The sequence below is a fragment of the Arachis stenosperma genome, chromosome 3, assembly GCF_014773155.1.
Source record: "Arachis stenosperma cultivar V10309 chromosome 3, arast.V10309.gnm1.PFL2, whole genome shotgun sequence".
Classification (NCBI taxonomy): Eukaryota; Viridiplantae; Streptophyta; class Magnoliopsida; order Fabales; family Fabaceae; genus Arachis; species Arachis stenosperma.
Window position 1 is genome coordinate 140,743,711 of NC_080379.1, and position 26,763 is coordinate 140,770,473.

Here is a 26,763-nt window from a genome sequence, read left to right on the forward strand (position 1 = left end):
CAATAATGATTTATTCAAAGATATCCAAAGCCTAATGTCTAACAAGAGTGCCATTCAACTCTTTGTCAGTTTAGATAAATAACATGCTTTCCGAAATTTGTCGTATATCATAGAAAATTTAGTGAATGCATAGATCTGACGGGACCTAGAAAATCCCAACCATCTAAAAGATGCCAATTAAATATATAAATAAATTGAAATACTCTCCAGAACTAAAACAATCATATTGTTATAAAATTCATAAGACAAAAATACATAAGTGGAAAATTAAAAGATAACAGCCAAATAGCAATCACAAAGAGCAGAACCATTTATCCTAATTGGATTTTGAAACTAATAGTTTAAAACTACATTTGCACATAACTCTGACTAAGCCAATTAGATTTCAGCCATAATACAGTTCTACAAAATTTAATCAGAATGTAGCGCATAACATTAACATACCTTAACTGCAAGTTCTTCAATAGACCAGCATGCATTATTTACTATTGAAATAGCCTCTTTAACCTTAGAGATTTCCTGTATAGATAACATAGTACATTAGTAAAATAATTGAAAAAATACCACTCAGCTGAACTCTAAACTAATACTAGAAATACACATACCAGCTGCTTGGCTTTAACTTCCAGTATGAGAAATAAATCATTATAAAATGCAGCAGAAACCAAATCATTAAGTTGACTGTAGTAGAACCTTGTATACCAAAAGAAAAGGTGTAATAATGGTGCTTATTATCAACATAAATAACACCAACTAAGATGAATTAAATGTGGCCACAACATTCAAAGCAACTGAAACTTAAACCAATGATTGTAATTACGAAGCTGCTTGAATCATGCTAGTAGGAAAGGAAAGTACTAAACATTACCAGTTTAATTATTTTGACTTATTACAACCAAATCATGAAAATATTCAGAGATGCATGTGAGAATTGGGAATCAAAGCATACTGTAGAAGTTATGAAATTGACAAAAAACAGAGGACCTATATCGAGATATCGAAATGTGAAATAAATGCTTTCAAAGTACATAACATCATAGACAAGATAAGACATTTCCTAACAGATAAAACATAAGAAAAAGTAGGGTGAACACATGTGCTATAGACCGCCATTTGCAACCTTCAGCCACCATGGATGGCTCTGGGCACCCGAGAGGGGCTCTACATGACTGTCGGCCTTCTCAAGAGGAACAAGACCATTTGAAGAGAAGCAAGAAGAAAGTGTGTAAAGATGGAAACCCAGCTGCTCATACCAACAAAGGAATACTGGATGGTTAATGGTACCCCATTAGAGGGAGGTCTAGAGAATATAAGAACTATTGCTCATATGGTCAAAGAGGGTCTTATCCAAAATAAAATGGCAGTAGAGGGTCTGAAAAAAAAGATCTGAGGGTGAGTTTGATGATGAAGAAGAAGAAGTAGAGGACAAACCTGAGAAATGCAAGGAATGGAAAGAGATGGCAGCAACTACACTCCAAAAAGAATAAGAGTGGAGATCAGAGATAAAGGACTACAACATTATCATTAATGAGAAAATGGAAAGGAAGCTCTAAAAATTATGGTAGAACACCCTTATAGTTAAGTTATTGGGAAGAAGAGTTGGATATACAGCTATAACAAGGAGACTTGAGAGTTTGTGGAGTGACAAAGGAAGCATAGATGTCATATATGTTAGTAATGATTATTACCTGGTCTATAGATATAAAGCATACCAAGAGAGGAAAGAGATCTTTGTTTGAATTTGAAAGCTGCTACCATTTCTCTGTAAATGGTGGCATGAGAATGTTAAGATAAACAGGCTGCAAAACAAGGAAAGAAGCAGTTCATACAGAAATTTATTAGACACAAAAGAAGGCAAGAAAAATAATTTAAGAGAAAAAGAGAAAGAGAAAATTCTATGTAGGGAAGGTTGCTTACCCTTCCATGGGAAGTTATTAAAAATAACATACCTGATTCAGCTCCCCACCCACAGTTTCAGCTAGAGTTCCAATGGCATCATATACAACTTATAACACGTGAAGCAATCACTGGAACTTGAAAGAAAGGATAGGAATCATCTAAAGAAGAAATACAAACAAATCATGAAATACAAAATGCAAGCAATGCCACATGGATCAGATAAAGCTACCACATGAAAAAAACTATGGCAATTATATGGATTCAATCAGCAAAATATAGGAAAATCAACAAACACTGATGAAGCAATATGCAAAATCATAAAGCAAAATGTAAAATCAAAAAGCAAACTCTAACAAAGGAAGAAATAGAAATTACAAAAATTTAAAACCATAAAAATCAGAATAAGCACCCCCTGGTAACGTCCCATCCAGCAAAATACCTTGCTTAAGTCAAGGTATATAAAAATAGCTATAGAGATAAAGGCGGTTCCAAAGATAAAATAACCACGCTTGAAGATAAAGATAAGATAAGATAACTAACTTATCTTATCTTAGGAAGGTCTCTCTACACTATTATAAATACACTGGAGCACCTAGGTATAACTCATACTCTGATACTACTCAATACCTGCTTAATACCCTTGCTAACTTAAGCATCAGAGTCCCTTGCAGGTACCTCCCACCCTCCGGGGACGAAGGAATCATCACCTCCACCAAGTCCAACAAGTCAGACACAACCGTTCCGACCAGCACAGAAGATCTCGTCCGAGATCGACCTACAGTTTCAGGTAACCCTCGGAACATTGGCGCCATTGCTGGGAAACCTGGAAGTCATCCTATCATTATGGTGGACGACCATGACAACGATCACAATTCAGATCTAGAGGATAGAACGCCGCACAAAAACGCAGACATTACCCCAAAGGATACTCCTCAACTTAACTCAAATGCGGGAGCCATGGAGATGCTTTAAGATCGTTTAAAAAAACTTGAGGAAGATGCCCTATGTCAACGAGAGACAGAGAAAGACCTACAAAAGGAAATAAGGCGACACCGGGAATTGGAGGACAAACTCCTAAAACTCGAAGCCGATCTCAAAACCAAAGCCAACCGATCCCCTCATGAGGACAGCTCCCGCAAGGAACAAGATCAATTCACCAAAGAGATCATGAAGACCAAAATCCCTAAAGACTTTAAACTCCCATATATGACTCTGTACGATGGCACTATAGATCTCGGCCATCATCTCAGCAATTTCAGAAGTAGAATGTACCTCACCGATGCCTCAGATGCAGTTCGTTGCAAAGCCTTTCCGACTACCTTAACAAAGACGGCAATTAGATGGTTCGACAATCTACCTCCTAGGTCCATCTCGAGTTTTGACGACTTGGCCAAGAAGTTTTTGGCCAGATTCTCCATCCAAAAAGACAAGGCTAAGCACGCTCCAAGTCTATTAGGAATCAGGCAAGGAGAACGGGAAACTCTCTGTAACTACATGGAAAGATTAAACAAAACATGCCTAGACATACAGAACCTACCAACAGAGGCTGCCATTATGGGCCTTATCAATGGGTTGCGAGAGGGACCTTTTAGCCAATCTATATCGAAAAAACACCCCACATCTCTGAACGAAGTACAAGAACGAGTAGAGAAATACATCAACATAGACGAAAACTCTCGACTAGGAGAGACCTCGAAATCCGGATTCACCTCCCAGGATAAAGACAAAGAATCCAAAAAGAAGGAAGATCAGCATGGAGAAAAAATAAAAAAAATCACAATTACACCCCCCCTTCGGGTGTCTCTCGTAGATGTCTACAGAGAGGTATGTAACACTGAAAGAATACCCCTAGCTCGACCATTCAAAGGTAAAAAAGAGGAGGAAATTGGGCTAAATATTGTTAATACCATCGAATCTGCAAGCATTCCACCAATGAACGTTTTGACTTAAAAAATGTCATCGAAAAGCTAGTAAGAGAGGGGAAGCTAGATTGGTTTCTGGCCACCCGGGACGATGAGCAAAGAAAAAGAAGAAGGGAAGAAGATGTTGGACAAACCGAGAAGTCACCTCGTACACCAGAAAGACACGTCCACATGATACACGGTAGATTTGCCGGAGGAGGAGTCTCCAAATCATATCGCAAAAGATATCTTAAAGAGGTATATCATGTCGAGGGGAAGGGGGAAGCGCCCGACATCCCCCCGATTACCTTCACCAAAGAAGATGCATCCGGGATAATCTCAGGACACGACAATCCCATGGTCATCACGGTTATACTGGCAAATGCAAACCTCCACCACACACTAATAGACCAGGGGAGCTCCGCCGACATCTTGTTCAAAACTGCCTTCGACAAGCTCGGTTTGGAAGAAAAGGAACTCAGAGCATATCCGAACAGCCTGTTCGGACTAGGAGACGCCCCGGTTCAACCACTGTGATACATCTCATTGCACACAACCTTTGGAAAAGGAAACCAATCAAGAACACTCAAAATAGATTACATAGTGGTCGACGTAGGTTCAGCCTATAACGCTTTAATAGGCCGGACAACGTTAAATCAGCTTGGTGCAATAGTCTCAACTCCACATCTATGCATGAAATTCCCAAATCCAAAAGGGATAGCTACAATAAAAGCAGATCAGAAGATGGCATGCCACTGTTACAACAAAAGTCTAGACCTCAGAAGTAGAGGAAAAGAATTCCACACAATCGAGCTCGGTGGAGCTCAGAGGCGGGAAGAACTCCGCCCACAACCTGAAGGCGGAATAGAGAAAATCCAGATTGGGGATACCCCAGACCAAATGACCAGTATCGGTACAATCCTACATGGCAACATAAAGGAATCACTCATACAGTTTTTACGAGATAACGTTGACCTCTTTGCATGGAAGGCTGCAGACATGTCAGGCATAGACCCCAAGTTAATGTGCCACAAGCTAGCAGTCTACCCAGGATCTCGGCCAGCACAACAGAGGCGTAGGAAGCTCGGACCAGAACGCTTTCAAGTTGTGGAAGAGCAGGTACAAGCTCTACTGGAGGCAGGATTCATAAGAGAAGTCAAATACCCACTAAGGCTAGCTAACGTCGTCTTGGTGAAAAAATCAAATGGGAAGTGGCGAATGTGCACCGACTACTGATCGCAATAAAGCCTGCCCAAAAGATCCTTATCCACTCCCAAGTATCGACGCACTGGTCGATGCCTCTTCCGGATATAAATACCTCTCATTTATGGACGCATACTCGGGATACAATCAAATCCCAATGTATCCACCCGACCAAGAAAAAACTTCATTCTTAACCCTAAAAGCAAACTACTGCTACATTGTCATGCCTTTCGGTCTTAAAAATACGGGAGCTACTTATCAGAGATTGATGAATAAGGTCTTCTCGGATCATATCGGAAAAATCATGGAAGTCTACATGGACGAAATGCTCATAAAGACACAAAATGAAGAGATGCTATTGTCCAACCTGACCCAAGTATTCGACACTATAAGACGACATAGCATGCAACTCAATCCCGCAAAATGTACCTTCGCAGTGGAAGCTGGCAAATTCTTGGGCTTTATACTCACACAGAGAGGAATTGAGGCAAACCCGGATAAATTCCGGGCCATACTCGACATGAAGAGTCCGACTTGTGTCAAAGAGGTACAACAAATCAACGGGAGGTTGGCCGCCTTGTCTAGATTTCTAGCCAGATCGGCAATAAGATCTCTTCCCTTCTACGCTACTTTAAGGAAGGGAAAGAAGTTCGAATGGAAAACGGAGTGCGAGTAGGCCTTCCAAGATTTCAAAAGATTCCTGGGACAGCCACCTATCCTAACTCGACCACGAGAAGGAGAACCACTCATATTGTACCTCGCAGTAGGAAGTCAGGCAGTAGCCTCAGCACTAGTTCGAGAAGCCGACAATGGGCAACAACCCATATACTTCATCAGTAAAGCGCGACAGGGAGCCGAGCTGAACTACCAAAAAATAGAGAAGTTTTCCTACGCTCTCATACTAACATCTCGATGACTCCGTCCATGCTTCCAAGCCCACACCATCAGGGTCCAAACCAACCAACCCATAAAAGCGATCTTACAGAAAACAGACTCGGCGGGTAGAATCTTGCAAAGGGCAGTCGAGTTGTCTGAATTCGATCTTAAATACGAAGCGTGGATAGCCATCAAGTCACAATACCTGGCCGACTTCATTGCAGAATTTATAGATACATCGGAAACCCCCACAGAATGGAATCTCTACGTCGACGGGTCCTCAAATAAAACTGGAAGCGGCGCGGGTGTGATAATTGAAAGTGACCAAGGAACCCAAATCAAAATCTCCCTCAAATTTGGTTTCCCTGCCTCAAACAACCTAGCGGAATATGAGGCACTGCTAGCTGGTTTGAAGCTGGCTAGGGAAGTTGGAGCTCAAAAGCTTATCATCTTCAGTGACTCACAGGTAGTCACTTCGCAAATAGCAGGAAGCTATCAAGCCAAAGATCCCACTCTGAAAAAATACTTGGACAAAACCAGGGAATAGCTAGGACAACTCAGAGAATATGAGATCCGTCACATACCCTGGAACAGAATGCCCAACCTGACGCACTCTCAAAACTAGCCAACAGCAAACCAGGGGGCAACACTAGAAGCCTCATCCAACAAATTCTACAAAATCCATCAATCTCAGAAGAAGAAAAAGTCCTGACCATAACAGGTCAGGATCAAGGATGGATGACTCCCATAATTAACTACCTCAAAACAGAAGCACTCCCCACAGAAGAAAAGGAGGCAAAGAGGTTGAAACGGGAGGCATAATACTACACTATTATAAATAATACTCTATACAAAAGTGGGATTTCAATACCATTGTTAAAATGTGTACCGACTTCTAACACAAAGAAAGTCCTAGAAGAAGTACACAGTGGCATTTGTGGCAATCACCTAGGAGCACAGGCACTTACTAAAAAAGTACTTCGCGCAGGGTTCTATTGGCCAACTCTACAAAAAGAAGCCACAGAGTTGGTAAAGACGTGTCCATCATGTCAGAAACATGCCAACTTTCACATCGCCCCACCAGAGGAGCTCATCAGCATAACCTCACTTTGGCCATTCGCAAAATGGGGACTCGACCTTCTCGGGCCCTTCCCTCAGGGATCGGGACAAGTCAAATTCCTCATAGTGGGGATAGACTATTTCATAAAGTGGATCGAGGTAGAATCCCTAGCTAATGACACTGCTCAAAGAATCCGAAAATTCCTATATAGGAACATTGTCACGAGGTTCGGGGTTCCATACTCCATCACCACAGATAATGGTACCCAGTTCACAGATGCAGGCTTCAGAAAGCTAGCGACCGACTTGAATATAAAACAGCAATTCACTTCCGTAGAATATCCCTAAGCCAATGGACAAGTCGAAGCTGCCAACAAAGTCATACTAGCTGGGTTGAAACGGAGATTACAGGACGCAAAAGGAGCCTGGGCCGAGGAGCTCCCACAGGTCTTATGGGCATATCGAACAACGCCACATTCCACCACAAAGGAATCACCCTTCCGATTAGCGTATGGAATGGAGGCAATGATTCCAGTAGAGATCGAAGAAAGGTCGCCTAGAGTGATCCACTATAGCAAAGAAGCCAACTCCCAACTTCAAAGGGAAGAGCTCGACCTACTTCAGAAAGTCCGAGAAGGAGCCCAGATTAGGGAAGAAGCATTAAAACGACGAATAGCTTCCAAATATAATCAAAAGGTAATACAGCGAGCTTTTGCTGAGAACGACCTCATCCTAATCTGAAATGACATCAGAACAACTCGACCTGGAGAAAGAAAGCTGGCAGCAAACTGGAAAGGACCCTACCGAGTCATAGAAGTACCTGGAAAGGGCTAGTACAGACTGTCCGAACTCGATGGGCGAGAGCTCCCTAGGTCATGGCACGCCTGCAACCTAAGAAGGTATATAGTTAGGGATGATAAAGGATCTTGGGATAAGGCGTACTCTTTTTCCTGAAAGGGTTTTTTAACGAGGCGCCAAGCCAAGACCTACAAATCACCCGACTTAGGGAATTGACCCCCCGCATATATATATTTGCATTCTTTTTTAATAAAATCTGTTCAGATTTTCTACAAATGCTCAAGCCGCATTAATCTAAAACATTCACCGTCCGATTATAAAGCTACAGATCGACAGAAAGTGAAAGTCCAATTTACTACGTGATCACGATAAAGACCAAAAATAAAAACCAAATTCATTAAAAGGTCGACCAAACGAGGATTAAAACCCAATTTCTACAAAATCGGCAAAGATGAAAATAGAATAATGCAAGAAGTTATAGAAAGTGATCCATAGAAAGGACCTGACGAGGTCCTAATAAAATGGATTGCTATAAAATAACTTAAAGGCTGACCGACATAAAGAAGTCGGACCAGTCACAAAAACCGAAGTTATAAGTAAAGCCCTGGAAAGAGGTCTAGCCAGCCCTATAAAAGAGGATTACTATAACTTAGAAGAGCCCGACATGATGAAGTCGGACTCCCACAAAACAAGTTATAAAAGTAATCCCTGAAAGAGACCTAAACAAGGTTAAAAAAAGAGGATTACAAAAATAACTTAGAAGAGCCCGACATGATGAAGTCGGACTCCCACAAAACAAGTTATAAAAGTAATCCCTGAAAGAGACCTGAACAAGGTCCAAAAAAGAGGATTACAAAAATAACTTAGAAGAGCCCGACATGATGAAGTCAGACTCCCACAAAACAAGTTATAAAAGTAATCCCTGAAAGAGACCTGAACAAGCTCCAAAAAAGAGGATTACAAAAATAATTTAGAAGAGCCCGATGTGATAAAAGTTATAAAAGTAATCCCTGAAAGAGACCTGAACAAGGTCCAAAAAAGAGGATTACAAAATAACTTAGAAGGACCCGGCATGATAAAGTCGGCCCAAAGTATACAAGTTATAAAAGTAATCCTTGAAAGAGATCTGAACAAGGTCCAAGAAAGAGGATTACAAAATAACTTAGGAGGACCCGACATGATGAAGTCGACCCAAAATATAAAGCTACAAAAGTAACCCCTGAAAGAGACCTAAATGAGGTCCAAAAAAAGAGGGTTACAAACAACAACTCGGACAAAAACTGACCTGAAGAAATCGGCAACCCCAGCATTATAATTCCTAACAAAGACTTGAACAAAGTTCAAATAAAATGAATTGCTGAAAACAGCATCAGGCAAAGGAATCAAGCCGATCATGTCAGACAAAGTTCCAACACTCCCAAAGCCTACGAAAATACCAAGACAAGCGCAGACAGACATGATATAAAAACACAAAGTTATAATAATAGCCAGCTTCAGATGCCCACCAAGTTCAGCCCAAAAAGCCTGGAAACTACTTTGTTTATCAAAATAAAGTTGCTAAACCAGCAACTAAAAAAGTGTCAAAAGTAAGCAAAATAAAGAGTTCAAAAGCCCACAAGCCGGGCTATCTACACAAGTAATTACAAAAATCAGTTAAACACCTGAAGGCTTCTCGGCAGCATCAGTACAGGGTGAAGGAGGGCGAGTCTAGAGAGACACTGCATCCACTGTCCCGTCATCCCGATTCAATATTTGGCAATTAGGATCTAATTCGGGATTAGCAGGAGCTGAAGAAGCCGACACAACTGAAGCTTTGGTGACAGGCTCAGATGGAGGCTCAATATCATCATCGGGATCATCAGGGATAATCTTGTCATCCTTCACAACATTATCCAAACTAAATAAAGCAAGGTCGACCTCCGGGGCAAGAACTCGAACCTGCTCATTCAGGTTCTCATAAGCAGCAGTTACGCTACCTACAAGGTGACCCTCGAGCTCAGAATAATCAACACGGGCCGACTCTAACTCCTCCCTGAGATGCGTCACTTCCCGGTAGGTCGTGACATAGCTGTCTTTGTGCTTCAATGCCATGTCCTCAGCCAACTGCACAGAAGCCGCCAAGGCAAGAGAGTTGGCCTTCTCCCCCTCCAGCTCCTTCTCCAGTTTAGTCACCTTCACTTCGAGCTCCTCCTTCAGACCCTTCATCCGGTCGAACTCTCGCTTAGCTTCCTCCATAAAAGCTTTGGTAGCATGCAAAGGAAGATTTTGAGCAGTTTGATACAGGGCAGCTCCCATATGAGCCATCTTAATGCTGCTTCGAGTTATAAAATCTAAAGGATGAAGGAGAGAAACATCATCCATGGAGAGGGCACCATAAGGAGCAATCTGCTGGTTGACAAAGCCAATGGGGTCAAAATCAGGGGCATCCAGATTGAAAGGTTCAACGGTTCGAGGTCTTTTGGAAGAAGGGACGGCCGAAGAAGAAACCACAGCAGTAGTGAAAGACTGTGGAGGATCCACTAAATGAACCCGAGGAGTAGGCATCATTCTCCTCGGGCCAGGAGAACTTGGTACAGATGGCTTCAATGAGACCTGAGAATACCCTTCCCCATCCACCCGGGCCGAGGTGTTTTGAGCTGCAGTAGCTTTTCTCGCCTTTTTGAAGGCCTTCATTGCATCATTATTCTTGGCCATCTCTAAAAAATGAAAAACAACAATTTTACAGACCAGGAAAAAAGGAGAAAAGCAAAAACAAGAAATAATGTATATCAAGTAATATCCAATGCATCTCGGACGAGGGAGGGGTCTCCCAAAGATTTTTTGGTATCCAGATGAAGAGGTTCCCCCCAAAGATCCTCCAAAACCGTCACAAAGGCCTGTTCGATCTCATCAAGCATTTTCCACGTATATCGGGATACTACTACATTTTGCTGCCAATGCAAAGGGAAGGATGTCTCACCATTTGCTTCTAGAAAAAAGGGACGAGCTCCCTCAACAGCTCGAACCTTGAAAAAATAATTCTTGAAGTCCCTAAAGGACTCGTCATACATGGTAAAAACCTTATGTCCTTGTGCAGATCTAAAAGAAACCCACGAGGCTTTCTTTTTTGAAGAAATCCTGGGATTAGTTAAAACAAACAAATAAAGGAAAAGAATTTGAGAAGGGGTAATATTCAATTCTTGACAAAGAAGTTGAAAAATCTTAATAAAGCCCCAGGAGTTTGGATGAAGCTGGGACGGAGCTACATTACACGACCACAACAAGTTGGTCTCAAACGAAGTAAAGGGAAAAGTGATGTCCAACTGGCTAAAGAAATAGTCGTAAGCATAAAAGAAAGGGCGCTCCCCCTGGGTCAGGACAGGAAAACAAACCCTCTCTTCCGAATCAGGTGCCACCAATTCATAATTTCTCTCTTGATCTCCACTCTTACAGAGACAGTGATGTTTCCTAAGCTCCGTACAGAATTCAGCATTTACCACAGAAACACACATCAAAACAAAGGAGTCCAACCAATCAAACATCCCATCAGGGATCTTAGAGGATGTCTCTACAATATTTTTGCAAGAAGACATGGCCAACTAGTCCTACAAACAAAAAAGGAGATTGGATTACTAAAAAATCATCTCAGACGAAATCAAAGCAACTCAGCCAGCATAGTCTAGCACAGTACAAACAGCAAAAGGAAGCCCCAGGACCCACACCAAAAAAATCCAGGGGCATCCTTTGGAGGCAATCAGGAAACAAGGATTCGGGAAAACCTACAAGACTAAACGTCCCGACAAAATCCATAGCAACGACAAAGAGAAACCCTTTCTCAGAAAGCAATATCCCAAAAAAAATTGACTCATTACCCCAGAAAGCCAGCAAAATAGCTACCTTCCAAATTCATAGTCTTAGCTCACCAACAAACAAAAAGCAAAACAACGCGAAGAAAAATCAAAACGAGCCATCCAAAAAATCCTTCTATGGGATTCATCAGCAAAATGAAAAACATCAAAGGAGCAATCTTCCGGGAAAATAAGTAGGTTCATGCAGCTTGCAGAAGAGGAAAAAAGCAGTATAAACCCTAGAATACAGAGGGACTATTTCAAAAGCAAGAAAACCCCCCCTCACAATAAAAATAGGCGCACATTGATTGAAGAGAATCAAACTTCCTAGCATGTATTTAAAGCAAAAATCAAAAGCTTTATCAAAAACCAAAGGCAAAGCAACAAAAAAAAGTAAGGGAGTAGAAAGTAGAAACCAGCCTGGAGGAAAGCTTCGAAAGGCTGAAGGACGAAGCGATGAAAAGACGATCCCTCGAAGCAAAAGCGTCAACAATTACCAAGCGACGTCACAAGAGAAACGTAAAAATGCAAGTTTTCAGACGAAAACAGAAGGAGAGAAGAAAAAGGGAAGTTACAGCAAAAAGCAAGAGAAGAGAAAACCGTTTCTTGAGAATAAAATTCAAAATAAAAGCCAAGAGAAATGGAGCATCGAAAACCAATTAATGAGGGCATTAAAAACCCTCGCGCATTCCCAAGGCCAGGACACTAATGCAAAAGCGCGCGCTTTCAGAGGAAACGGAACAGAAACGTTTCGCATTCAAAAAGGAACTCTACAAAGATAAAATCAACGAAATGCTTGAGTTCGGTTTCACCCGAGAAGGATTGAAGTCCTAAGACTAAAGACTCGACCTCAAAAGGAAGACCGAGCTCGAGCAGGGGCACTGTTCATACCCTGGGTCGAGCTGTCCGACCCGGGATGTTCTACCGACAAAGCGACCGACCTCTTCAGGTTAGGACAATCCAACCTCTTCTCAAAGAACTCGGCCAAACTACCAGGAAAGCCCAATAAAGGGCCCAAACAGAGGAATGCAACCCGAATCCAAGGGCAGCCCAAGCCTATAGAGATAAAGGCAGTTCCCTTAAAGATAAGATAACCTCGCTCGAAGATAAAGATAAGATAAGATAACTAACTTATCTTATCTAAGGAAGGTCTCTCTACACCATTATAAATACACTGGAGCACCCAAGTATAACTCATACTCTGATACTACTCAATACCTGCTTAATACCCTTCCTAACTTAAGTATCGAAGTCCCTTGCAGGTACCCCCCACCCTCCGGGGACGAAGGAATCAGCACCTCCACCAAGTCCAACAGGTCGGACACAACCGTTCCGACCAGCACAGAAGATCTCGTTTGAGATCGACCTATAGTTTCAGGTAACCCTCGGAACAACGACCAAGTAGTAATAACAATGATCCTTGCGAATGTAAATCTCTATAGAACTTTGGTGGACTAAGGAAGTTCGGTGGACATACGGTTCAAACCCACTTTCGACAACCTGGGGTTAGAGGAAAAGGATTTGAAGGCGTATCTGAACAACCTTTTTAGTTTAGAGGACACATGGATCTGACCTCTTGGATTCATCTTGTTATACACCACCTTTAGTAAAGGCACGAGATCAAGAACGTTAAGCGTTGATTACATTGTGGTCGACATCATGTCTGCTTATAATGTCGTAATAGGTCAAACTACTTTAAACTGACTAGCTGTAGTTATCTCTACACCCTACCTATGTATGAAGTTCCCAAATGCAAAAGGGATCGCTACTATAAAAGGGAGACCAAAAGCTAGCAAGAAAATGCTATAATTAAACTCTCAACTTAAGAGGCAGTACAGGTGGCAAAGAAGTCAATACTGTTGACCTCGACAGTGTCTGAGTTTAAAAAGAGCTACGTCCCCAACCTGAAAAAAAGATAGAAAAAGTACAAATTGGGGATTATGCTGGAAAGACAACGAGTATAGGGACTAACCTAGACGAAGGTCTAAAGGCACAACTCGTTGATCTCTTATAAAGAAACTCCAACCTCTATGCTTTGAAAGCCTTCGATATACCTGGTATAGACCCCAATCTCATGTCTTACAAGCTCACCATTTATCCAGGATCTCATCCTGTTCAACAAAAGTGGCGGAAGCTTAGTCTTAAAAGGACACATGTCATGGAAGAACAGGTCTAAGCCTTATTAGAAGCCGGGGAATGGAGGATGTGTGTTGATTACACCGACCTCAACAAATCTTAACCCAAGGATCCTTACCCTCTCCCTAGCATTGACGCCCTAGTTGAATCGGCCTTAGGGTATAGATATTTGTCCTTTATGGACGCATACTCAGGATATAATCAAATTCCGATGTACAAGTTAGACAAAAAAAGACTTATTTCATCACTTCTAAGGCTAACTATTGTTACGTAGTAATGCATTTTGGGTTAAAGAATGCTTGAGCCACATACCAATGACTGATGAATAAGGTATTTTTCTCTCACCTAGGAAAACTCATGGAAGTATATGTGGACGATATGCTCATCAAGACCAGGAATGACCTTACTCTTTTGTCTGACCTCACTAAGGTGTTTGGTGCGCGAAATTGTGAACAATACTTTTCACAACTCTCATAATCCCCGGTCATGAACTCCAAAGACTTGGTAGCTCAATTCCATGGCATTACACAACTTCGCACAACTAACCAGCAAGTGCACTGGGTCGTCCAAGTAATACCTTACGTGAGTAAGGGTCGATCCCACGGAGATTGTTAGTATGAAGCAAGCTATGGTCATCTTGCAAATCTTAGTCAGGCAGACTCAAATGTATATGGTGATGAACGAAAATAACATAAAAGATAAAGATAGAGATACTTATGTAGTTCATTGGTAGGAACTTCAGATAAGCGCATGAAGATGCCTTCCCTTCCGTCTCTCTGCTTTCCTACTGTCTTCATCCAATCCTTCTTATTCCTTTCCATGGCAAGCTTGTGTAGGGTTTCACCGTTGTCAATGGCTACCTCCCATCCTCTCAGTGAAAACGATTGCATATGCTCTGTCACAGCACGCGGAATTCAGCTGTCGGTTCTCGGTCAGGCCGGAATAGAATCCATTGATTCTTTTGCGTCTGTCACTAACGCCCCGCCTGCTAGGAGTTTGAAGCACGTCATAGTCATTCAATCATTGAATCCTACTCAGAATACCACAGACAAGGTCAGACCTTCCGGATTCTCTTGAATGCTGCCATCAGTTCTCGCCTATACCACGAAGACTCTGATCTCACGGAATGGTTGGCTCGTTTGTCAGGCGAGCACTCGGTTGTCAGGTGATCAACCATGCATCGTGCAATCAGGAATCCAAGAGATATTCACTAGAGCCTTGGTTGCTTGTAGAACAAAAGTGGTTGTCAGTCACCTTGTTCATAAGTGAGAATGATGATGAGTGTCACGGATCATCACATTCATCAAGTTGAAGAACAAGTGATATCTTAGAACAAGAACAAGCGGAATTGAATGGAAGAACAATAGTAATTGCATTAATACTCGAGGTACAGCAGAGCTCCACACCTTAATCTATGGTGTGTAGAAACTCCACCGTTGAAAATACATAAGAACAAGGTCTAGGCATGGCCGAATGGCCAGCCTCCCAAAGAGGGTTCAATCATCAAAGCATGATCAAAAGCTCTGGATCTCATAATACAATAGCAAAAGGTCCTACTTATAGAAAACTAGTAGCCTAGGGTCTACAGACATGAGTAAATGACATAAAAATCCACTTCCGGGCCCACTTGGTGTGTGCTTGGGCTGAGCAATGAAGCATTTTCGTGCAGAGACTCTTCTTGGAGTTAAACGCCAGCTTTTATGCCAGTTTGGGCGTTTAACTCCCATTTGGGTGCCAGTTCCAGCGTTTAACGCTGGGATTTCTTGAGGTGACTTTGAACGCCGATTTGGGCCATCAAATCTTGGGCAAAGTATGGACTATCATATATTGCTGGAAAGCCCAGGATGTCTACTTTCCAACGCCGTTGAGAGCGCGCCAATTGGGCTTCTGTAGCTCCAGAAAATCCACTTCGAGTGCAGGGAGGTCAGAATCCAACAGCATTTGCAGTCCTTTTCAGTCTCTGGATCAGATTTTTGCTCAGGTCCCTCAATTTCAGCCAGAAAATACCTGAAATCACAGAAAAATATACAAACTCATAGTAAAGTCCAGAAAAGTGATTTTTAACTAAAAACTAATAAAAATATACTAAAAACTAACTAGATCATACCAAAAACATACTAAAAACAATGCCAAAAAGTATACAAATTATCCGCTCATCACAACACCAAACTTAAATTGTTGCTTGTCCTCAAGCAACTGAAAATCAAATAAGATAAAAAGAAGAGAATATGCAATGAATTCCAAAAATATCTATGAAGATCAGTATTAATTAGATGAGCGGGGCTTTTAGCTTTTTGCCTCTGAACAGTTTTGGCATCTCACTCTACCCTTTGAAATTCAAAATGGTTGGCTTCTTTAGGAACTCAGAATCCAGATAGTGTTATTGATTCTCCTAGTAGAGTATGATGATTCTTGAACACAGCTACTTTATGAGTCTTGGCCGTGGCCCAAAGCACTCTGTCTTCCAGTATTATCACCGGATACATACATGCCACAGACACATAATTGGGTGAACCTTTTTAGATTGTGACTCAGCTTTGCTAAAGTCCCCAATTAGAGGTGTCCAGGGTTCTTAAGCACACTCTTTTTGCCTTGGATCACAACTTTATTCTTTCTTTTTCTTTCTTTTTCTCTTTCTTTTTCTCTTTCTTTTTTTTCGGTTTTTTTTTTCGCTTGCTTTCTCTTTTTTTTTGTATTCACTGCTTTTTCTTGCTTCAAGAATCATTTTTAATGATTTTTTAGATCCTCAGTAACATGTCTCCTTTTTCATCATTCTTTCAAGAGCCAACCTTCATGAACCACAAATTCAAGATACATATGCACTGTTTAAGCATACATTCAGAGAACAAGAGTATTGCCACCACATCAAAATAATTAAACTATTATAAAATTCAAAATTCATGCAATTCTTATCTTTTTCTCAATTAAGCATGTTTTTATTCAAGAAAGGTGATGGATTCATAGGACATTCATAACTTTAAGGCATAGACACTAAGACACTAATGATCACAAGACACAAACATAGATAAACATAAGCACTAAAATTCGAAAAACAGAAGAATAAAGAACAAGGAAATTAAAGAACGGGTCCACCTTAGTGATGGCGGCTCTTTCTTCCTCTTGAAGATCCTATGGAGTGCTTGAGCTCCTCAATGTCTCTTCCTTGTCTTTGTTGCTCCTCTCTCATGATTCTTTGATCTTCTCTAATTTCATGGAGGATGATGGAGTGTTCTTGATGCTCCACCCTTAGTTGTCCCATGTTGGAACTTAGTTCTCCTAGGGAGGTGTTCAGTTGCTCCCAATAGTTTTGTGGAGGAAAGTGCATCCCTTGAGGAATCTCAGGGATCTCATGATGAGTGGGATCTCTTGTGTGCTCCATCCTTTTCTTAGTGATGGGCTTGTCCTCATCAATGGGGGTGTCTCCCTCTATGTCAACTCCAACTGAGTAACAGAGGTGACAAATGAGGTGAGGAAAGGCTAACCTTGCCAAGGTAGAGGACTTGTCCGCCACCTTATAGAGTTCTTGGGCTATAACCTCATGAACCTCTATTTCTTCTCCAATCATGATGCTATGGATCATGATAGCCCGGTCTATGGTAACTTCGGACCGGTTGCTAGTGGGAATGATTGAGCGTTGGATAAACTCCAACCATCCTCTAGCCACGGGTTTGAGGTCATGCCTTCTCAATTGGACCGGCTTGCCTCTTGAATCTCTCTTCCATTGTGCGCCCTCTTCACATATGACTGTGAGGACTTGGTCTAACCTTTGATCAAAGTTGACCCTTCTAGTGTAAGGATGTTCATCTCCTTGCATCATGGGCAAATTGAATGCCAACCTTACACTTTCCGGACTAAAATCCAAGTAATTCCCCCGAACCATAGTAAGATAATTCTTTGGATTCGGGTTCACACTTTGGTCATGGTTCTTGGTGATCCATGCATTGGCATAGAACTCTTGAACCATCAGGATTCCGACTTGTTGAATAGGGTTGGTAAGAACTTCCCAACCTCTTCTTCGGATCTCATGTCGGATCTCCGGATATTCACCCTTTTTGAGTGAAAAGGGGACCTCAGGGATCACCTTCTTCAAGGCCACAACTTCATAGAAGTGGTCTTGATGCACCCTTGAGATGAATCTCTCCATCTCCCATGACTCGGAGGTGGAAGCTTTTTCCTTCCCTTTCCTCTTTCTAGAGGTTTCTCCGGCTTTGGATGCCATAAATGGTTATGGAAAAACAAGAAGCAATGCTTTTACCACACCAAACTTAAAATGTTTGCTCGTCCTTGAGCAAAAGAAGAAAGAAGAGAGTAGAAGAAGAAGAAATGAGGAGAAAGGGAATGGCTTTGTATTCGGCCAAAGGGGAGAGAGATGGTGTTTAAGGTGTGTGAAAATGAAGGAGTGAAGGAGGGTTTATATAGGAGAGGGGGAGAGGGTTGTTCGGCCATTTGAGGGTGGGTTTGGGTGGGAAAGTGGTTTGAATTTGAATAGTGGGGTAGGTGGGGTTTTATGAAGGATGGATGTGAGTGGTGAAGAGAAAGAAGAGATTTGATAGGTGAGGGGTTTTTGGGGAAGAGGAGTTGAGGTGATTGATGAATGGGTGAAGAAGAGAGAGAGAGTGGTGGGGTTGGTGGGGATCCTGTGGGGTCCACAGATCCTGTGGTGTCAAGGAAAAGTCATCCCTGCACCAAATGGCATGCAAAATCACGTTTTGTGCCATTTCTGGCGTTAAACGCCGGGCTGGTGCCCATTCCTGGCGTTTAACGCCGGGTTCTTTCCCTTTTCTGGCGTTTAACGCCAGTCTGGTGCCCCTTTCTGGCGTTAAACGCCCAGAATGGTGCCAGACTGGGCGTTAAACGCCCAACAGCTAACCTTACTGGCGTTTAAACGCCAGTAGGTATGTCCTCCAGGGTGTGCTATTTTTTTTCCTGTTTTTCATTCTGTTTTTGCTTTTTTCATTGATTTTGTGACTCCTCATGATCATCAACCTACAAAAAAGATAAAATATCAAAAGGAAATAGTTAATTATAAAACATTGGGTTGCCTCCCAACAAGCGCTTCTTTAATGTCATTAGCTTGACAGAGGACTCTCATGGAGCCTCACAGATACTCAGAGCAATGTTGGAACCTCCCAACACCAAACTTAGAGTTTGAATGTGGGGGTTCAACACCAAACTTAGAGTTTGGTTGTGGCCTCCCAACACCAAACTTAGAGTTTGACTGTGGGGGCTCTGTTTGGCTCTGTTTTGAGAGAAGCTCTTCATGCTTCTTCTCCATGGTGATAGAGGGATATCCTTGAGCCTTAAACACAAAGGATTCTTCATTCACTTGAATGATTAACTCTCCTCTATCAACATCAATCACAGCCTTTGCTGTGGCTAAGAAGGGTCTGCCAAGGATGATGGATTCATCCATGCACTTCCCAGTCTCTAGGACTATGAAATCAGCAGGGATGTAATGGTTTTCAATTTTCACCAAGACATCCTCTACAAGTCCATGAGCTTGTTTTCTTGAGTTGTCTGCCATCTCTAGTGAGATTTTTGCAGCTTGCACCTCAAAAATCCCTAGCTTCTCCATTACAGAGAGGGGCATGAGGTTTACACTTGACCCTAAGTCACACAAGGCCTTCTTGAAGGTCATGGTGCCTATGGCACAAGGTATTGAAAACTTCCCAGGATCCTGCCTCTTTTGAGGCAGTTTCTGCCTAGACAAGTCATCCAGTTCTTTGGTGATCAAAGGGGGTTCATCCTCCCAAGTCTCATTTCCAAATAACTTGTCATTTAGCTTCATGATTGCTCCAAGGTATTTAGCAATTGCTCTTCAGTGACATACTCATCCTCTTCAGAGGAAGAATACTCATCAGAGCTCATGAATGGCAGAAGTAATTCTAATGGAATCTCTATGGTCTCATTTTGAGCCTCAGATTCCCATGGTTCCTCATTGGGGAACTCAATGGAAGCCAGTGGACGTCCAGTGAGGTCTTCCTCAGTGGCGTTCACTGCCTCTTCTTCCTCCCAGAATTCGGCCATGTTAATGGCTTTGCACTCTCCTTTTGGATTTTCTTCAGTATTGCTTGGGAGAGTACTAGGAGGGAGTTCAGTAACTTTCTTGCTCAGCTGTCCCACTTGTGCCTCCAAATTCCTAATGGAGGACCTTGTTTCAGTCATGAAACTTTGAGTGGTTTTGATTAGATCAGAGACCATGGTTGCTAAGTCAGAGGGGTTCTGCTTAGAGTTCTCTGTCTGTTGCTGAGAAGATGATGGAAAAGGCTTGCCATTGCTAAACCTGTTTCTTCCACCATTATTGTTATTGAAACCTTGTTGAGGTCTTTCTTGATTCTTCCATGAGAAATTTGGGTGATTTCTCCATGAAGAATTATAGGTGTTTCCATAGGGTTCTCCTAGGTAATTCACCTCTTCTATTGAAGGGTTCTCAGGATCATATGCTTTTTCTTCAGATGAAGCATCTTTAGTACTGCTTGGTGCATTTTGCATTCCAGACAGACTTTGAGAGATCAAATTAACTTGTTGAGTCAATATCTTGTTCTGAGCCAGAATGGCATTCAGAGTGTCAATCTCAGGAACTCCTTTCTTCTGATTAGTCCCATTGTTCACAGGATTTCTTTCAGAAGTGTACATGAATTGGTTATTTGCAACCATTTCAATCAGTTCTTGAGCCTCTGCAGGCGTCTTCTTCAGATGAAGAGATCCCCCAGCAGAGCTATCCAAAGACATCTTGGACAGTTCAGAGAGACCATCATAGAAAATACCTATGATGCTCCATTCAGAAAGCATGTCAGATGGACATTTTCTGATCAATTGTTTGTATCTTTCCCAAGCTTCATAGAGGGATTCTCCATCCTTCTGTCTGAAGGTTTGGACTTCCACTCTAAGCTTGCTCAATTTTTGAGGTGGAAAGAACTTTTCCAAGAAGGCATTGACTAGCTTTTCCCAAGAGTCTAGGCTTTCTTTAGGTTGAGAATCCAACCATGTTCTAGCTCTGTCTCTTACAGCAAAAGGGAATAGCATAAGTCTGTAGACCTCAGGGTTTACCCCATTAGTCTTGACAGTGTCATAGATTTGCAAGAACTCAGCTAAAAACTGATGAGGATCTTCCAATGAAAGTCCATGGAACTTGCAATTCTGTTGCATTAGAGAAACTAATTGAGGCTTAAGCTCAAAGTTGTTTGCTCCAATGGCAGGGATAGAGATGCTTCTCCCATAGAAGTCGGGAGTAGGTGCAGTAAAGTCACCCAGCACCTTCCTTGCATTGTTTGCATTGTTGTTGTTTTCGGCTGCCATGTGTTCTTCTTCTTTGAAGAATTCGGTCAGGTCCTCTAAAGAGAGTTGTGCTTTGGCTTCTCTTAGCTTTCTCTTCAAGGTCCTTTCAGGTTCAGGATCAGGCTCAACAAGAATGCTTTTGTCTTTGCTCCTGCTCATAAGAAAGAGAAGGGAACAAGAAAATGTGGAATCCTCTATGTCACAGTATAGAGATTCCTTGAAGTGTCAGAGGAAAAGAAGAGTAGAAGACAGAAGTAGAAAATTCGAACTTATCAAAGGAGATGGAGTTCGAATTTTGCATTAAGGGATAGTGTTAGTCCATAAATAGAAGGATGTAAGGAGAAGGGAAGTAATTTTTGAAAATTAAGTGAAAGATTTTGAAAATATTTTTGAAAAACATTACTTAATTTTCGAAAATGAAAGTGGGAAAGAAATAAAATGATTTTTGAAAAAGATTTTGAAATTAGAAATCAAAAAGATTTGATTGAAAACTATTTTGAAAAAGATGAGGTTAAGAAGATATGATTGATTTTAAAAATATGTGATTGAAAAGATATGATTTGAAAACAATTTTAAAAAGATTTGATTTAAAAAAATAGTAACTTGGCTATCAAGAAAAGATATGATTCAAACATTAAACCTTTCTCAACAGAAAAGGCAACATACTTGAAATGTTGAATCAAATCATTAATTGATAGTAAGTATCTTTGGAAAAGGAAAGAAATTGATTTTGAAAACATTTGATTGAAAAGATATGATTTGAAAAAGATTTGATTTTGAAAAACTTTGAAAACTTGAAAAAAATTTGATTTGAAAACAAAATTCTCCCCCTTGTGCCATCCTGGCGTTAAACGCCCAGAATGGTGCACATTCTGGCGTTTAACGCCCAAAACTATACCCTTTTGGGCGTTAAACGCCCAACCAGGTACCCTGGCTGGCGTTTAAACGCCAGTCTGTCCTTCTTCACTGTGCGTTTTGAACGCCCAGCTTTTTCTGTGCAATTCCTCTGCTGTATGTTCTGAATCTTCAATTCTCTGTATTATTGACTTGAAAAGACACAAATTAAAAATATTTTTGGATTTTTAATAATAAGAAAAAAATCAAAATGCAACAGGAATCAAATAACAATGCATGCAAGACACCAAACTTAGCAGTTTGTATACCACTGACACTAACAATATGAGAATGCATATGAGACACACAAAATACTTCAAGTCAATAGAATTCAAAGATTAGAGCAAGTAAATCATCAAGAACATCTTGAAGATCACTAAGACACATGCATGCAATTGACACCAAACTTAAGATGAGACACTAGACTCAACAAGAGACATAAAATATTTTTGGTTTTTTTATAAAATTTTTTTGATTTTTTTTTTCGAAAATTAAGTGGAAAAAGATATCAAAATTCTTAATGAGAATTCCAGGAATCAGTGCAATGCTAGTCTAAGACTCCGGTCCAGGAATTAGACATGGCTTCACAGCCAGCCAAGCTCTCAAAGAAAGCTTCGGTCCAAAACACTAGACATGGCCAAAGGCCAGCCAAGCCTTAGCAGATCAATGCTCCAAAAGCAAGATTGATAAAGATCAACAAGCTCTTGTGATGACAAGTTGAAACCTCGGTCCAATGGGATTAGACATGGCTTCTCAGCCAGCCAGACTTCAACAAATCATCATGAAACTCTAAAATTCATCTTCAAGAATTTCGAAAAAAAAATACCTAATCTAAGCAACAAGATGAACCGTCAGTTGTCCAAACTGAACAATCCCCGGCAACGGCGCCAAAAACTTGGTGCGCGAAATTGTGAACAATACTTTTCACAACTCTCATAATCCCCGGTCATGAACTCCAAAGACTTGGTAGCTCAATTCCATGGCATTACACAACTTCGCACAACTAACCAGCAAGTGCACTGGGTCGTCCAAGTAATACCTTACGTGAGTAAGGGTCGATCCCACGGAGATTGTTAGTATGAAGCAAGCTATGGTCATCTTGCAAATCTTAGTCAGGCAGACTCAAATGTATATGGTGATGAACGAAAATAACATAAAAGATAAAGATAGAGATACTTATGTAGTTCATTGGTAGGAACTTCAGATAAGCGCATGAAGATGCCTTCCCTTCCGTCTCTATGCTTTCCTACTGTCTTCATCCAATCCTTCTTATTCCTTTCCATGGCAATCTTGTGTAGGGTTTCACCGTTGTCAATGGCTACCTCCCATCCTCTCAGTGAAAACGATTGCATATGCTCTGTCACAGCACGCGGAATTCAGCTGTCGGTTCTCGGTCAGGCCGGAATAGAATCCATTGATTCTTTTGCGTCTGTCACTAACGCCCCGCCTGCTAGGAGTTTGAAGCACGTCACAGTCATTCAATCATTGAATCCTACTCAGAATACCACAGACAAGGTCAGACCTTCCGGATTCTCTTGAATGCTGCCATCAGTTCTCGCCTATACCACGAAGACTCTGATCTCACGGAATGGTTGGCTCGTTTGTCAGGCGAGCACTCGGTTGTCAGGCGATCAACCATGCATCGTGCAATCAGGAATCCAAGAGATATTCACTAGAGCATTGGTTGCTTGTAGAACAAAAGTGGTTGTCAGTCACCTTGTTCATAAGTGAGAATGATGATGAGTGTCACGGATCATCACATTCATCAAGTTGAAGAACAAGTGATATCTTAGAACAAGAACAAGCGGAATTGAATGGAAGAACAATAGTAATTGCATTAATACTCGAGGTACAGCAGAGCTCCACACCTTAATCTATGGTGTGTAGAAACTCCACCGTTGAAAATACATAAGAACAAGGTCTAGGCATGGCCGAATGGCCAGCCTCCCAAAGAGGGTTCAATCATCAAAGCATGATCAAAAGCTCTGGATCTCATAATACAATAGCAAAAGGTCCTACTTATAGAAAACTAGTAGCCTAGGGTCTACAGACATGAGTAAATGACATAAAAATCCACTTCCGGGCCCACTTGGTGTGTGCTTGGGCTGAGCAATGAAGCATTTTCGTGCAGAGACTCTTCTTGGAGTTAACGCCAGCTTTTATGCCAGTTTGGGCGTTTAACTCCCATTTGGGTGCCAGTTCCAGCGTTTAACGCTGGGATTTCTTGAGGTGACTTTGAACGCCGGTTTGGGCCATCAAATCTTGGGCAAAGTATGGACTATCATATATTGCTGGAAAGCCCAGGATGTCTACTTTCCAACGCCGTTGAGAGCGCGCCAATTGGGCTTCTGTAGCTCCAGAAAATCCACTTCGAGTGCAGGGAGGTCAGAATCCAACAGCATCTGCAGTCCTTTTCAGTCTCTGGATCAGATTTTTGCTCAGGTCCCTCAATTTCAGCCAGAAAATACCTGAAATCACAGAAAAACACACAAACTCATAGTAAAGTCCAGAAAAGTGATTTTTAACTAAAAACTAATAAAAATATACTAAAAACTAACTAGATCATACCAAAAACATACTAAAAACAATGCCAAAAAGTATACAAATTATCCGCTCATCAGTGTTCTCTACAATAACGAAGCATCGAATGAGATTGAACCCTTCAAAATGCGCCTTCGCAATGGAGGCCAGAAAGTTCTTAAGTTTTATGCTCACTCATAAAGGCATAGAGGTCAATCCAGACAAATGCGTAGCAATATTAGAGATGAAAAGTCTAACTTACCTCAAAGAAGTCCAACAACTAAATGAAAAGTTGGCAGCATTGTCTAGATTTCTGGCAGGGTCAGCATTAAAGTCTCTACCTTTGTACTCAATACTTAAAAAAGAAAATTAATTTGAATGGATCCAGGAATGCAAGCATGCCTTTTAAAATTTTAAAACGTTTCTAGGCCAATTTACTCGACCTGTTGCAAGAGAAGAGCTTATCCTTTACCTGGCAGTTGTAAGCCAAGCTGTAGCATCAGCCTTGGTCTGAGAAGATAAGGACGGACAACAAACCATCTACTTTGTGAGTAAAGCCCTACAAGGAGTATAATTAAACTATCAAAAGATAGAAAAGTTCGCATATGCTCTTATCATCACCTCCAGAAGACTCTGACCTTACTTTCAGAATCACATCAGAAAAGTCCAAACTAATCAACCCATGAAGCACATTCTACAAAAGATGGACATTACGAGAATGATGCTACAATGGGCTATGGAACTATCTGAGTTTGATTTGAGATATGAAACTCGGACAACAATTAAGTCCTGGTATCTGGCTGACTTTGTGAGCAAATATATTGAAGGCCAGGGAAATCCAACGACCTAAAACCTGTATATAGATGGATCCTCCAACAAAGCCAGAAGCGGAACAGGAGTCATTTTGAAAAATAAACAAGGAACTCGAATAGAACTATCATTAAGGTTTGAGTTTCCTGCTTCTAATAATCAAGCAGAATATGAAACCTTGCTTGCTGGCTTGAAGCTAGCTAAAGAAGTCGGGGCAAAAAAGTTGATAGTATTTAGTGACTCTCAGGTAATAACTTCCCAAGTTAACGGCACTTATCAACCCAAAGATCTCAATATGAAAAATTACTTAGCAGAAGCACGAGAACAATTAGCATAGTTCTCGAAAAGAGAGGTCCGACAAATAGCCAGGCCTAAAAGGGTTAAAAGCCCATCCAATAAAGGTGGCTTCTTTTACCCAACCTCTGGAAACGGAAATCGGCTCTGCTTATTTGAATAAGCAATCGACTCTTGAAATCAAGGTTATGAGAACCGTACTGGTCATCGAACCATTCTAATCACTGGTTTATTAGTCTAACTGGTTCAATCATAATTCAATCAAAAATATCCATTTTACAATAAAATAATAAATAAAGTATATGCTAGACAATGATAGTTCATAGTTAACTGAATATGTCTTGTGATGCTGCATTATTTTAGAGCCTTTGTTCCAAATTATAGATGCAACTTTTGACAAAATAGTCGTTCTTCAATATACGAATTACAAGATTAGTTTCAATTGCTTCAACATATGGGCTCCTGTGACATGGTTCTCGTTACTTTTAGTGCTTAATTGAGTTCATAAGTGTGCTGCAGTTGCTATTTTATATGTTCCTTTTTCATAATAACAAAAGAATATTAGAATTAAGTGCAAAAAATTGTCAATTTTCAGAGTCTTAACTTTTTCTACACAGACATCTTTTAACTTTTAATTACAATACAGAATGAAAAGCTGTATCCAATTTATCTATAAAACTACATCAAAATGATATGAGAAGCATTTATTTACTTCTGGATTCAGCAATAATTTATGCAAGAACATTCACCTTCTTTAAATATGTGAAATCGTACTCTGTCGCGCACAATGATCTCCCTACTATAAACTTTAGATATAAATTTTAGCACAGCATGACAATCTACACATATTCTAAGGTTTTTTATTACATGACAGAAGCAATCTATTTCTAGCATTCAAAGGACAACAAGAACAAAGGAGTCACAATCTATGCATAATTAAGTCACAAAATAGAAACACAAAGTAGCACATTACCAACAGCATATCACTATCCAAAAAAATCACAAACCATAAAACAACAGCAGAACAGAGCGGCCAGAGCTAATCAATAATCATTAATTAGATAATCATTCAATAAAAACATAAAATATTCAATAATTGGCTCCAAATCTAGTACCACAAATCTACCAAAAACATTTGCATTGAATCAAGATGAGTAAAGTTGTTACCTAAGTCCCAACTAGAAATTTAATGTTGACGATTTTAACATTAAACCCAATTGTTACATCAAATTGTCAAATCAAAAAACAAATCCATCAGTAACCCTAAA

The 26,763-nt window shown here is 40.9% G+C and overlaps 1 non-coding gene across 1 annotated transcript; it reads left to right on the plus strand.

The window, feature by feature from the left end:
- The first annotated feature begins 20,489 nt into the window (after positions 1-20,489).
- LOC130971257 (small nucleolar RNA R71) lies at positions 20,490-20,593 on the plus strand. The gene has a single exon (XR_009082485.1). It is a non-coding gene; the product is annotated as a small nucleolar RNA R71 (small nucleolar RNA).
- The last annotated feature ends 6,170 nt before the right edge of the window (positions 20,594-26,763 follow it).